The following is a 15221-nucleotide window of genomic DNA, read 5'->3' on the forward strand; positions in this document are numbered from 1 at the left end:
CGCTACACATGGCTGCAGATTTTTTTGTCTCCACTGGAGCTTCCTGCAGTGAACACAAATCATTCTGCTCCCCAGGAGGGGGGAAATGGCACCAAGAAGAAAAGCTCACTGCTTGATACAATGACATCTCTCTAACAGCCACCTTCTGCCCTCATCCTTGCTCTGCCCCGTTGCAATCAAATCCATCGCTCTCAAAAACACAAGAATGGTTTCACGCCTTGACCATAAGGTCTGTGAGCTCAGCATATGATTTTGGAAAGCAAACAGTGCTCCTTGAGGAACATCCCGACTAAGCCAGCCAGCAGAGGCCTCCCAGCAGTGCAGATCTCTCAGTGCCACGATGCTCCAAGCTGGCACCAGAGCTAAAGCCCTCCCACCCTGCAGTGCAGCTCCAGCCCTGGTGCTGCAGCGGCTGTGGCCGGGCTCTTGCCGTACCTCGATGTCCTGGTGTCCCTGGGGGAGGATGGTGCCTCTGCTGGGATTGATGGTGAACTCCCTGGGCTCCACATGGAAATGGATTCCCTTGCTCCAGGCTGGGTCGCTGTCCCTGCGGATCTGATCCACGCTGTCCACAGCCGGCGGCGTGCCATCGTCCGACATGCGGAGCTGGAACGTCAGGGGCACCGCGGAGCTGTTGGTGAGGCGGCAGCGCTGCGCGTAGGGAAAGCCTGGGCCAGGACACAAACAGCCATTCAGGCACCCAGCAGGGCATGATCCTGGGGGCAAGATCCTGGCAGGATCAAAGTGGGATTGGAGTTGAGCTCTTTATGATCTGAACTACAGCTCACCCAGAAGCTGCGTGAGGAATTAATCGTCACTTAGTTCCCTTTGACACAGATTCCAGACTGCAGCCTTGAAAATGCCCACTCCTAGCCCTGCTGAACACTGCAAGCTTCTCTCTTTGTGATGGGGATGAGCTCCCTCACCTGCTCCAAACCAGCATCAGTTCTCTCTCAGTGATGAGTGTGCACCCAGAGCCAGCATTTACTCTGAGAATTCAAGCTGTCCAATTCCCTGCTCAGCCTGCCAACACTCCCACCTTTTTCAAGACATATAAAGAGTGAGTTGTCAGTGAGAAGAAGCTACAGCAAAAGAAAGTGAGGATGGGATCAGGAACTAGAACGTGATGCAAAGCACCCTAATGCAGCTTCTCTCTGCAGGATCCTTAAGGCATCTCTTGCTTTGGGCCAAACAGACTGAGCACGTGACAGCTCAGAGCCCACTCAGCTGGAGGCACAGCCCAGCCTTGCTTTGAGATTAGCAATCAGGAACCAGGTCCCACCTCAGCCCACACACAGAGACATCACAGCCGTGCTGCGCACTGAGAGTGCTGCCTGCAAGGGTTTACCCCACTTTGGCTCTGACATTTGCTTTCCATCCTGCAAAGCCAGAGATACAGCTACTCATGGAGGGGATGTCCTGCAGAGCGCGCAGAGCAGCCACAGCCTGCTCTGCACTGCACATCTGGCTGGGCTGGCCAGCTCTGCGGGGAGGAGATTTCTCCCCAGGCCTGCCCACCAAGAGTCACTGGGACACAGATGGGGAGGAAAAACAACTGCAGCTGCAGCCCAGAGCTTCTCTGTGCCCATCCAAGTGACCACTGCCAGCTCCAGCAGGGACTCCAGCAGGGAGGCAAGAGAGGCACACAAAGGACAAACCCAGATGTCAAAACCTCCAACGACACTGAGGCCAGCACAGGCAGACAACAGTCAACAGTTACAAAGAAGCAAAGATACAACAGCTGCCTTCAGCCGAAGAGCCCTAGGCATGAAAGTGGATTCAGCAGGATCAGTCTCCTGCTTCAGACCCATATTTCCATCTGTTGCCTTTCTTGTTTCATTCCTTCCAAAGTCAACTTGACAAGCGCCTCCGTGGTGATGCAGGCTGGGGAAGAAGCAGCTCAAGAAAGGCAATGAGTTTCCTTCAGAAGTTCATGAACTTCATTGTTGTGGCTTTAGGCTTGGCCGTGAACGTTGCCCTGGCTCTGGGAAGGGGGACAGGGGTTCTGGGGGGTTTTGGGCGGTTTTGGCCCTGGGCTGGGCTTTTCCCTGGGGGGTTTTTGGGAGTTGTGGCGTGATGCCGTGGGCGGCTGTGCAGTGGGAGCTGAGGCTGGGCAGGGAGCGGAGCTTCCCTTCCTCCCGCTCGGGGCTCGCAGCTCGGCCGCTGCTGCTGCGGGAGGGTTTGTGCTTGGCCCGGGGCTGCCCTGGCTGCAGCTCAGCGCTGGCACCGACCCTGCCTGCCTGCCCCGCTGCTGCTGCGGCTGCTGGGCACTGCCCGCATTCCCCTGCCCTCTGGGGCTCTGCAAAAGGAGCATTTCCTCCTTCCCTTCCCTTCCCGCACCGGCTGGGGGGGATCCCTGCCCTGCCAGAGCCCACAGCTCCTCCTGCTGTCACCAGACCTCCACCAAAGGGGAAAAACAGGACTTGGCATCTGGGAAATGTCTGTTCTTGCCTTCTTGTCTGTGCTCTCCTGAGACAGTCTACCAAAGAACTGGTATTCCATTTCCCACAGTTTTGCCCGAGAGCCCTGTCATTTCAAAGGGATAATCATTTGGAGGGAGGGGCTCATCTTTCCATTGCAGCAAGATTCCCACCTTTCTTGGCACACATCTGTCTTTTAAAGCAGCACAGAGACACCAGAAAATTCTGCCTTTCTATTCCTTGCTTCCATTGGATCTCACAATGGCAAGATGCCCCCTGAGGCAGCAGCAGCAGCAGCAGCAGCAGCAGCCCTGCAGTTCACAGCCTGAAGAGGCTGCTGGGGCAGAGCAGCAGTGAGGGATGCTTTTCTGTTGGAAGGCACAGATCCCTGAGGCTGTGTCCCAGCCCAGGGAACACTCACCAAAGGAGATGTCCCCGAAGTCGAGCTCAGCGAGGTCGAAGTGTAAACTCGGTGCAGTGACGCTGCCCCTGCAGGCCGAGGACAGAGCAGGCAATGGCTCGGTTAAAGGCATTGCACAGGTCCGGCTGTCGTGGCTCGGGGGCACAAAACCCGGGCTCAGGGCACCCTGGGTTTCCAACCAACACAGCCCCGTGTGCTCAGCACAGGGCCCTGGGCACAGGAGGCAGCTCCAGCCAAGGGGCAGCAGCCAACAGCCCCTGCTGGGCTCTGGGCACAGGGCAGGCAGGAGAAGCCCCCGGGTTGCTGCGGGTCCCATGAAGGACCCTGAACACACACCCAGACATGGCTCTGTGCCTCAGTTTCCCCATCTGCAATGGCATGGACATCAAGGTGTCCCCACTAACTTCTGAAAGCAGCCCTTCCAGCCACAGCTTCCCTGCTTTGCTCCTTCTGAGCTGCAACTGCTGTTCCCATGGAGGAGCTTTCTCAAGAGAATTTGACCCACACAATCATTACAGACACTGTTCTGAGACACCAATCCAGGGCATTCCCAAACATCCTCTGAAAAGTGCAGCAACAGTTCTACCCAGGGCACAGATGAATCCTAGAGGAAAGGACCAGCTTGTCAGCAGTGCACCAGCTGGCACAGCCAAGAGCAAGAGCTTCAACAACCAAACTTGGCTGTCCTGAATCTAGCACAGCACCTCACCTGCCCTTGAACTCAGCAGACACACTCCAAAAGCCACCAACATCCACTGAAATCAGCACTTGAAGCTGCACAACATTCACCAGTTGATTTCATGGTTGATGCCAATCAGTGCCCACTCTGCCTTTTGGTTCAAAATCAAGGACCAGTGAGCTGTGTCCTCTATTGTACTCACAGGACTGCCCCTGGCTCTGCTCTGCACATCTCAACAAGAGACACCTGCCCCTGCTCAAGGAGAAAGCTGCTTATGCAGAAACACCCCATGGCCATTTTGGGGGAGGGACAGAGGAGAATCAATTATTTGATGGTGAAAGGTTCCCTCTTGATTTCCAAATGAAAAAAGCAGCACTTTTCCTCCAAAAACAAAGGCAGCGTCATTGTTTCTCCACTATGGGCGCACCTGCTCACCACTTTTCTCTTGCTAAGGAATAACTCCCTTGTTCTTCTTTACCCATCTCCCTTATCTCTTTGCTATCATCCAGTGCAGATTGCTTTCATTTCTTCACTGCCTTGAGCCAGTGCCGCCCAGGAGCAGCAGCCCAGCTCCAAAGCTGCAGAGCAGCCAGCATCAGCTCTCCTGCTTCCACTCCATTATCCTGCAGCACATGGCTCAGGCTGGCAGGGACAAGGCCTCACGCTGCTGTGGTGCTGAGCCCTGAGCTCTGCCTCCCCTATGATCCGCCCTTCTCCCTGTGCCTGGGCCAGGATTGTCTCCTGCCATGGCACCAGCCCACGGGACGGTGCCCAAGTCCTTGGCACAGTTCCTGACTCCCACATCAGCGCTTTGCTGGCTGTGCAGAGGAGGCACCAGAGCCCTCTGTGCACAGGAGCTGGGGGCACAGCTTGTGCCCCACAGCATGGCCATGAGAGGTGAGCTGAGGCTGCTGCTGCCCATCTGGCATGGATTATTCACACAGGTTTTACAAACACTGCTGCAGCTGCAGAATCAGCCAGGCTGGCCCATCTGCAAAGCCCTGAGGGCCTTACTGGGTGTTCAGGTGGGACATCCCAGAGCAGCTGCTGCCCAAAGCTGATCCATCCCACTGCCTGCCATGGCCCAAGGCACAGGGAGATCCCTGCAGGGAGGAGTCATTCCGGCTCCCGCCTACCACACAGGGCAGCAGGCAGCCCTGACAGTGCTGAGGAAGCATTTCAGAAGCTGCTTGTGCTCAGCAGGGTGCAAGCCAGCTCCCAACATGTTCCAGCAGCCTCCAGGAAATCTGGGACACAGAAAGATCCAAGGCCACTGAAAGCAAGAGCAGATGCCTTCCATCCTGCTCACTTCCAGCCAGGCTGCAGGGCAGCAGATCCGGTGCTTGGTTCCTTCTGTAGCTCTTTCCCAACTCCGCTCTCACCCAAAGGTGTTTGCACAGGGACAGATGAGCTGCCTCACCTCTGGGTGCCCAGCTGGTACCGAGCTGCCCGGGCACCGACATTGCGCACCAGCAGAGTCTGCTGGGTGCTGACCTTGACTGGACACTTGGAGAAGTCCAGCTGGGCAGGGAAGTCCAGCACAGCTCGGGCACCAATGGCCCGAATTGGCACAACAATCCTTTCCCTTCCAGTGAGGCACACCAGCTCGTGGCAATAATCCTGCAGGAAAAGAAACTGGCTCAGCACAGCACATTTAGTGCCATCCCCATGGCAGAAGAAAAACCATTTCCTATACCCCTCCAAGGGCATCAATTTACCTATTGCACCCTCAAATGAACACTAAGTTCTACTACTATGTCACATTTTAAAGGCACCAGCGCACTTTGCAAAATCTGTCTCAGTGGCATTCAGCTCTTGTGTCACTTGGCTCATACAGATAACAGCCCTAGGCCACCATCATTTTTACTCTAAACTTTAATGATGTTAAAGAATTCCTAAGCCCCTTCTAAGCAACATGGAGCTGGGGAACACAGGACATTGCTCTTTAGGCTTCTATATTCCCACTGTCTGAGAATAGGACAAAGTGTTCAACTGACTCTAAGCAGCAAAAGGAAGAGGAGAAAACAGCTGCACCCAAAGACATCCTGCACCTCTGGCCTGGTGCAGAAACATCAGTTGGCTCACAACTCCCCTCTAACTTTGCCTGTCCAACCAAGTCAGGAGAAGAACGGTGCTAAGAGGTAGCAGGATGCTGTTGGAAAGGGCCTCTCTTTGTTTCCCTGCAAGGCTTCCTCCCTTCCATGCCATGCCCTCAACCTTTCTGTGTGAACAAGCCTCCAGATCAGAACATGAACCCTCCAGATCCCAGCACTGAGATCAGACTTGCCAGGGCCTCAGCACTGCTGTTCAAACCTCCCCGCAAAAGCACCTTTGGCACGGAATGGGTGCCAGCTGACAGAGCAAGCACAGGGACAGGCATGAAGACAGAGCCCCAGCAGTGTCACTGCCACGGGCTCTGGGCTCACAGCTCTGCCTGCAGCTTGTACCTGCCCTACACCAGCTCCTTCAGGCAGGTGTCCAAGTGCCCTGCAGCTCAGCAACCTCCTGCTGACCAAGGGCACCCAGGGCCCAGCGTGCCTGTGCCAGGCCGGGCTCACGGGCACAGCACATCCTCTGCCCTGGCCCTGCAGCTGTGCCATGCTCACTTGTGCTCTGGGACAGCACAGCTGCAAGGCTGCACAACAGAGGGGGTGAAAAAGCAGCGGCTTTGCTCCAGCCCAGGGGCAGGCAGGGAAGCTGTTGGCAGTCCAGGAAGGAGGAAAGCTCTCTGACCTCTTTGTTCCTCTGGTGTTTTCCATCAGAATGAAACCCCTTCCACTGGACCTAGAGATGGCCCAACATCTATCAACAGCCCTCTGTCATTTTCATCCTCTTTCCCGCGCATCTTCCCTTGGCAATGCTCAGCAATGTGCAGGGAGGGGAAGCAGAGCCTGTCAGGCCTGGCTGCAGTGCCTGCCAGCAGTGCCAAGGTGTGACTGGCTGCAGGCTGCCTGCCCACGCCTGGAGCCCAGCTCACAGCATGCAATGGGCTGCAGCCAGAGTGCAGGGAAAACAATGGCTGTGGAGATCATTGTGTGCTTTGGCTCCTCCAGCCTCACCTTGTTCTTGCTGGGGGTGAAGCGGATGCGCACAGGGACAGAGGCGCCCGGCGGCACGGCACGGTACGCATCGCTGGAGCTCACCAGCTGGAAGTAAGGTGAGCTCTCCATGGAGACCTTCACCACGTGAAGAAACTGCAGCAAAGACATGAAATTATGATTTTGCCACTTGTGGAAACAGGACGAGAGGAGACCTGTCCATGCCCTGCTAACATCCCTCCCCTGCCCCTTTTCCAAAGCACTTTCAGCTGAGCAGGCACAGGCACATCATTCACAAGGCTGAACTTGAATCCCTTCTCTCTGGCTCCAGCATTTTGGCCAGGGGCAGTAGGGCAGTGCCTGCTGGGAAGGAAGGGCCGAGCAGGTCAGCACCAGCAGCATGGAGACACAGCACCTGAACCAAGTCACCTGCATATTCAACAAGGCCAAAAAACCTGCTGGCTTCTGCCTGCACACAGCCATGAAGTGGTCATGTTCCAGAGGGGGAATGTGCTACCTAAAAGCAAACCAGCCCATTTCTGTGGGGGAAGGAAGAAATTCCCTTCTAGCAGATCAGCTTTGGGTAGGGACCTTCTGGGGATACAGTCAGGCAGGCAGAGCAGCAAGACAGGAGACCAAACACTGTGGTCTTACTGGGAATAAAAGCAAACCTGAAAAGCAAAAGAAGGAATGAACACAGCAAGACAATCCCTAAAACAAGGAGATGGCAAAGAGAATTTAAATGGGCAGTAAAGCAGCAAGCAAGAATCATAAAACCATGAGAGCAACCAGCTTGCCAAAAGTGACAGAAACACAGACAGGCGGTGTCTATTGACCATGGGGCTTCAGAGTCATCTTCTGCCTGGAGAAACAGGACCAGCACTGACTGACAGTGTGGTTCCAGTATGAAAAGCCAATCTTGGCTCTCCAGGGCTTCCTGCTGCCTGTGCAGGCAAGCTGGGCTGCTGGGCATTCCTGCCTGCAGCCAGCAGGCCAGGTTCGGCCCTCTGGGGTACTCCATGCACAGCACACATGCATTTTCTAGCACACTGATCTCATCAACCCCTGAGCACCAAAATGCTCTCCAAAAGTCTAAACCAGGTGATTTGGACTCCCTCCTGTCTCCTCCCACCAGCCCACTCTTGGCACAAGCCTCACTTGAGAAAATGTTTCCCAGACTGAAATTCAAATGGTCTCAAGTTTTCCTCTTTACAGTGGAACACAATTGACATTTTTCAACTTTTTCCCTCTCAGCTCTCTTGGGAAACTGCAAAACAATGCCAATTTCTTCAGGTGAAGGTGGAAACCTCCAGGAACACATGCCTTTGGATGTGCTGTGCTTCTGCAAAGGGAAAGCAGAGCACCATGTTGCTTTTGGAAAAGCTGAGCAGAGCTGGATGAAGCTGAGCAGGAGCCTCAAGTGGCACCTAAAGGCCTCTCACTGCTTCTGCTCCATCACTCTGATTGCAGGGCTCTTGCAGAACATGGTTCCTGCAGGGCCAATGCCATGAATGAGAAGTGATTCCAGCATAAAGTGCAGAAGGCTCAGCCCCTGAGCTTTGGCTGTGAGCTGCACAAAGGGAGCCAAACTGGCTGAGAGAGGCAGAGATTCCTACCAGGAGCCAAGATGAACCAAGGAGACACAGGGTGTGCTATAGAGCCAAGGCAAAGCATGAGAGCAGGTAAGAACTGTACAGCCCTCAACATTCCAGTCAATCCAGAGCTTTCAAGAGAAGGAAACTCCTTTGGCATAGACACCATCAACGCCTGGCCAAAATCTGGGGACAATTCCCAGCACAGGAAGATTTCCACCATCTTGCAGAAGAAGGTGCTGAGACATTTTCTTCTGCATGTGCTGCAGCAGATAACTTGCTTTGCTGTACACTGCGGGAATGAGAGCACTCTCCTCTTCCAGCACAGCGTTAAAGCTCTGGGTGCCAGCACTTACCTTGTCCTTATTCCTGAGAGACAGCACCATTTCCGAGACCTCCTGAGCGACAAAGTTCTGAAATACCAGCTCTGGTGGGGAAACCCCAAACCAGCTCTGTTTTGGGGCAGCTGACGGCAGCTGGAGAGGAGAGAGAGCAGGGAGAGCTTCAGCTGCTGGGAGGAAGGTTCATGCAGGAGAATCTTCCTCTGATCCCCAGTGAAGTACAGACTCTGAGGGAGCACGTCTGCCCAGCCCACACTGGGCAAACAGTGGCTCACCCACCTCTGCTCTGAGCTCATCCACAGCTGCTGGGCCACACAGAGCAGGCTCAAGCCAAGCTGCTCTTTCGGCATGGATTTCTCCAGGTTTCTCTCTCCAGAATGCCAGGCAGCACTTTCCTAAAACACAGCCCTGTGCCCATGCGGTCACAGAGCTCTGGGGCACTGACTGAGCACTCATGGAGTAAGTAAAACCCATGAATTTACAGGAGACTCCATGGGAAAGGATTTGGGATGTCTTTTACTCTGAGACAGGGAAACCGAGGCCCACACAATTGCAAATATCTTTTTTTGCTCTAGAACTTAGACATCAGTAAGAAGAGCACAGGACCAGAGCAAGTGTGAGAGATGAGGTGACATTTGGCTGAAGCCAAAAGGTTATTAAGCAAAAGAATGGAATTTGTTGGTTCTGTGTGTTATTTGTGGTTTGGATTTGTTCAGGTTGGTTTGTTGAGTGTCACAGTGAGAGGGACAGGGTTGAAGACCTGAACAAAAGGAAGGAGGACGAGAAGGGAGCGGACAGAAAAGTTGGTGCTCAGCAGAGAATGGAAGCTCCTGAGTACCCATCCAATGGCAAAGGTCACAGGGACTAAGAAACACTTTCCTTTTGCTTTGATGATTTTGTTCCTTTTCATTGTATTTAAAAGTCAGTGTGTTCCAAAGAGAGGAAAAGGCAAAAATAAAAAGACAAATGAGATGAAAAGAAAAAGACAAGTGAGGTGAATGCTGAATGTGGATAAGTTTCAGTTATTTTCTCAGCAACTTGGGTAAAAGCAGAGTTGGTATCTCCTTTTTCAATGGCCTTTAAATGGGTGCTTTCTTGTCATTACTGCAACCTTATTTCATGCCATTGTAGAGGCACATCTGGAATGACACAACAACAGCAAATGCTTCTGGAGCAGAGACATTGCTTGGAGAAAACTCTGCCCTGCTTTGTCTGCCTTCTCCAGCCACACTGCTGTCACTGCAGAGACACAAGCAGGTCTCCTCTGTGACTTCACAGAAGACACATTTCGCTGAAGGGAGTGGCTGCAGCACACTGTCCCTTAGCTGTGCCCTTCCCTGAGGTGTTCCCAAGGCCCCTCTCCAGGACAATCCTTAACCTGGATTGTGTTCCGTGTCTCTTGCTGCCAATTTCCTGCTCAACAGCCCACCTCAGTCACCTACCCGTTTGGACTGTGCTTTATACTGAGCTAGTCCTGCCAGAAAAGCAGCTTTAAACACACCTCTGAGTAGGCACTGATCCAGACAAAGCACATCCATTCCCCTCTGCCCAGGGCCAGTCCCCTGTACATCTGGCAGCCTGCAAAATCTAACACCCCGTCAGGGTCCAACACATTGTTCCAGCCCAAAGCAGTAATGACATTTGTTTTGTTCAATCTGAAGTAATTCCTGCAGATCCTTGGCCTTCAAAGGCCAAGGCTGCCACTCTGCAGGGAATCCTGGGACCCCGAGCATTTGATGGTGACCACACCAAAGCAAGAGGTGGCTCCTTCAGCAGGAGAATGGCAAAGGGCAATTTTGGGCCTCTGTGTCCCCAGCCTTCCTCCCATTGTTTTAGCAATGGCAGCTGCACTCCAGCACACCCCAGCAGCTTCAGCAGAGGGTATTTGTGTTGGCTTAGTGCAGATCAGGACTCCCAGTCCACCACTCCCAGCACCTTGCAATGACAGCAGGACCTGGACACTGAGGCATTTTGCTGGAGGCAAGCCTGTCACAAACACACACCCTCTTCAAACTTCATGTGAAACAGAAAGGAAAAGAGCAGGAAAAGGCTACCTTTGGGCGAGTCTCACTCCTGTCTAGAAATGGGCCAAGTCTGGGCAGAATACTCCCCCCAGTGCTGGCCTCCTTCTTCCTGCTGAGAAACTTCTCCCTCTGGAACTTACAGGGAAGCAGCTGAAAGGCAAAAGTAAACCAGCTAGAGCCTCAGAGTTGTGCTTGTTCAGAAAGGCTTTTCTTCAACAAGTGACACTGGTGAATAACTTGTGATCACAGCCACTAGGACATTCCTGGAAGCCCTGGGAGTTTCCTGCTGAAATACTTAGCATCAGTGAATTAATAATACAGAGAGGAACACACATACTCCAGCCATATGGCTCGGTCCAATTGGCTTCTCCATGACTGGATGGGACATGGTTGGGGATTTCTGCTCTTTGGGCATTTGTTTCCTCTTACGTTTCATTGAATTGAGGCAGTGACCTTTCCAGAGAATGGGGAGGGGCTCTCAGAACTGCCTGAACTCCATCCCTGCACAACGCTCAGAACTCACAGCAAGGAGATATCGCTGCTGGATGAGTCCAAGAGATGCAAGAAAGGATCACTGTACCAAGAGTGAGGTGCACAGGAATGTCTCTAGGTTTTAGTTCTCCCTGTGAATTGTTTTCTCTGTCTGGGCTGACAGAGCCCTCCACAGAAGAAAACAGAGGCATCTCCTTGACAGAGCCTCAGCACTGGGGCATCTTCAGCCAAGTGAGCTGCAGACAGCAAGGGACCTTTGTGGCCCTGGCTCCAGCGTTGCCTGCAGGGCTGCATCTGTGCCCACACAGGAGCTGGGAGAGAACAGCTGCTTTGGAAGCTCTTCCAGCTGGGACCAGCCGTGGCTCTCAAGGCTTTGGGCAGAGTTTGAGCTTCCCCCCCCCAACACGCCCAGGTGCCCAAGGGCAGCATGGTCAGAGCAGCACAGGTGAGTGGTGCCCAGCCTGACAGAAGGAATTCCTGTGGCACAGGGAAAGGGACAGAACACATGCTCAGGGCTTCAGCTGTACATTGGTTTCACTTGGCTCTGCTGGCACAGCCAGGCAAGACACAGCTGAAGCATCCCACAGTGTTCCCTATTGCACCAGGACAGCCCCAGCAACAGCAGCACAGCACAAAGGGCTGGGCAGGGGCTCTGCAGCTTCACAGCACTGCTGGACAACAGGGGCACGGAGAGCAGGCACACCAGGGCAGTGCCAGCCTGAACACAGCCCCAGTGGGTACTCACAGCATTAGGCTTCAGCCCTTCCCTGGACAAAAGACGAGGTGTCGGTGTCTTCTTTGGCAATCCAGACGCCATTTCCAAGGGACGGTGTCGCAGGTGAGCGACAATGCCTCAACAAAACTGGAAGGAGCAACAATGGAACTCTGAAAATCCACAACCCAATTCATGGCAGATTCAAGGCATATTCTGGTGCTAAAAATGTTACATTACTTGAAAGTAGCTAAGTGCTTGTTTGGTGTAAGCAGCTAGTACAGTTAGGCCTCTAGTTGGACTTTATTTGAACTCGATGGCTACCTTGTGCAATTCAAAGTTAGATCATACTGAAACCTGGAGCTAAAAATCTGAACATTAATAACAGTTCAAACAGACAAAGCTGTAGCTTGAATATTACTCAAAAATAGCTAGAGTGGGCCTCCTCTTCTTTAGGCTAAAGCACCCTTGCTCTCTCAGCTGCTCCTCACAGCTGAGAGACTAATGAGAGACTGGAATGTTATGGCTAATGGCTTAAATATCATTATAAAGGACTTTCTGCCCATTGTGACAAAACTCTATAAAGAAGCTGCGACCACCCAAGCCCACCCTTCCCTGAAAATGCCTCCTGACTGGAACTTGGCACTGTGAGTTAAGCTGCCTAAGGGAACTTGAGACCAGATCAAGGTGACACTATTGTCCCATTAGCTCAGGTCTGGGGAGAAGTAAACAAGGCTGAGGAGAAAAACCTATCCACAACAAAGCCAAACCCAGCAGCTGTCCTGAAAATCAGCTCTATCTGCGTTCAGGCTGGGGAAGTCACAGCCACAGACTCTTCTGCTGAGGCCAGCTTTGCACACAAACCTCCCAGCAAAGACCTCCGCAGTGCCTCCAGACCCATTCCTGAGGCCTCGCACCAGACGACTGCAGGGCATGCAAGCTAACAGAACAAATCTGAAAATCCAGAACCCAACTCATGGCAGACTCAAAGGATATACGGGTGCTAAAGATTTTATATGATTTGAAAGTAGCAAGAGACAGAGTCCAACTTGCCCCACTCCTGGGAGGTACCTGGGCAAGGTATCACCTTGCCCAAATCTGCATTAATCCATTGGAGTCTTACATTTTGCCAGACCTCACCACAGAGAAGACCAGAAGAGGATTTAATGGTAGGCCAATGGGATCCATGGAATGGTGATATTTTCTACTAAATCTCTCTCTGTCACTCTCTTTCTCCTCCCCCCCTTCCCAACCTCCATCCCCCTCCCACTTTTTCTTTTCATTCTCTCTCTTTCTCCCTCACATTTACTGTTCCATAAAATCCAGACCATTGACTTTGGCATATGCTCTCCTTTGCACCTCAATACAGAGGCATCTCCCTCAAAATTTTAAAACCCAGATGATAAAAACCCACTGAAACTTGAACAGAGCTCATTCACCTTTAAGCAGTTCAAGCACTTACCATAGGAAAAAAATGTATAGACTACTATCTTTAGAAAATGTTGCATTTCTTCAGTAAAAAAAGCACAATCAGTAGTCCATTTATTGTTCATCCTCTCAGGCGTACATGTCAGTGAACTACTGCGCCAGAAGACTGGCATGATCACATCCTCTATTTCCCTTTGGCATTCTCTTTCAGAGCACAGATGAAACAAAACCAAAAAGTTCAACTTTAGTCGGTCTTTACCTTCAAATGAAATTCAGGACTCCCTAGCAGACACCAGTCTTCTGCACGCTGCGGAGCTTTTCGCAGAGGCCAATGCTCTGCACCTTTAGCAATTCTCTACGCCGACAATTCACCCGGCGAATGGCCCGGTGCAGCCGCCTGCAGGAGCCCGGGCTGCGCACACCAGCCAGGGCCGCGCTCTCAGGCAGCTGAGGCCGCGCCGCTGTCACAGGCGCTGAGGGCCCGGCCGCGGTTACCGGGCAACCGCGGCGCCGAGTGCGGGGCCGGGCGGGGCCGGGCCGGGCCGCAGGGCTTTGCAAAGGACATTGGCACTGCAGCGACTGACTGCAGTTTGGGGCTTCCCAAGAGTCTTTCTGTAACTAATGAAAGGTTAAAATGTGGTGACAAAGGCACCTATGCCAGGGCTGTACATTGCTCTTTGCAGCACTAGTATCCGACCCTGGCTGGAACAGCAGGAGGGGCTGAGGCAGCAGGGAAGGGGGCTCAGCCTGGAGAAAAGGTGGCTCAGGGGGGACCTTCTGGCTCTGCACAACTCCCTGACAGGAGGGGACAAGAGGCTGCTGCAAGTTCAGGCAGCGCCGGAGCCGCCTGGCTCCCCCTCTCCTCCCCCGCTCCGCCTCTTCCTCCCTCCCTCCTCCTCCCCCGCTCCCGCAGCCCTCGCAGCCCCCGGCAGGGGCGGGGATGGAGCCGGGACAGGCCGGAACGCAGAGAGGCCTGGGGGGATGCCAGGACTGGGAGTGACTGGGCTGTACTGGGATCATCCTGGGAGCAGCTCCTGGGTGACTCAGTTCTACTGGGATCATCGTGGGATCACACTGGCAGTGAGGAGGAGCAGCGCGATGGCTCCAGCGCTGGGGCTGGGGGCGATCCTGGGCGGCCAGGCGCGAGTGAGACCCCCGGCACCGGGACCCTGAACCGCCACTGCCAGCACCGGAACCCCCCTGCTCCCCTTAGCCTGCACAGGGACCCCCTGAATCGCCCTGTTCTGGACATCAGGTCCCGCTGCTCCCCTTTTCCCGGCCATCCCATGGCTCCCAGCCTCCAGACTTGGCGTAGGCCTGACTCTGGGACAACCTGGAACGCCTTGGTCTCCCATTCCTGCCTTTCCCAGGCACACCTTTCTGCAAAACCAGAGACAGCCTGAACTCCCCCTTTCCGAACATCCCGGGTGTCCCCACTCTGGTCCCCCCTTTCTGGGAAACCCTGGACTCCCCTTTCCTGGGCTCAAGGACCCCCTGGAACTCCCTTCTACCTCTCCACGTCCCTGCCCACCCCCTCCATTCCCATGACCTTGAGACCCCCCTGGCACCCCCATTCCTGAGAACCCACACCCCCCTGCATCTCTTCATCCAGCACCAACGCAACCTTTTCCCAGCCCTCTGCCTCTCCCAGCCCCCAGCCCCACCCTTTTCTCTGGCCTGGGATCAGAACTGCAACTGACTGAAAACAAATGTGACAGAAAGAAATAATTTTGCACCTTTTATTTACTATTGAAATACAATTTCCTCCCTTTCTCAAAAATCTCCTCCCAGTGTCATTCAGCAGGGCTGTCAGAAAGTCCTTAATTCTGAGTGGGTGTTCCAAGCTGCAGCCACAAGGAAACAGGGAATGGGGATTTGCGCGAGGGCGTATTTGGCCCAAGTGTCCGGCTAGCTGAAGCTGCGGATGGAGGCGGCCGACACCCCCGGCGCATGTAATGCCAGCCCCCTTTGGCGTCTCGGGCCTCAGGCTGGGCTGGATGCGCGGTGTGGACGGAAGCGCAGAGGAACGAAAGACGAGGTGACCACAGGCTGGGGGCTAACTCCGGTTTATTGA

Source organism: Melospiza georgiana, chromosome 22 (assembly GCF_028018845.1).
Source record: "Melospiza georgiana isolate bMelGeo1 chromosome 22, bMelGeo1.pri, whole genome shotgun sequence".
Classification (NCBI taxonomy): Eukaryota; Metazoa; Chordata; class Aves; order Passeriformes; family Passerellidae; genus Melospiza; species Melospiza georgiana.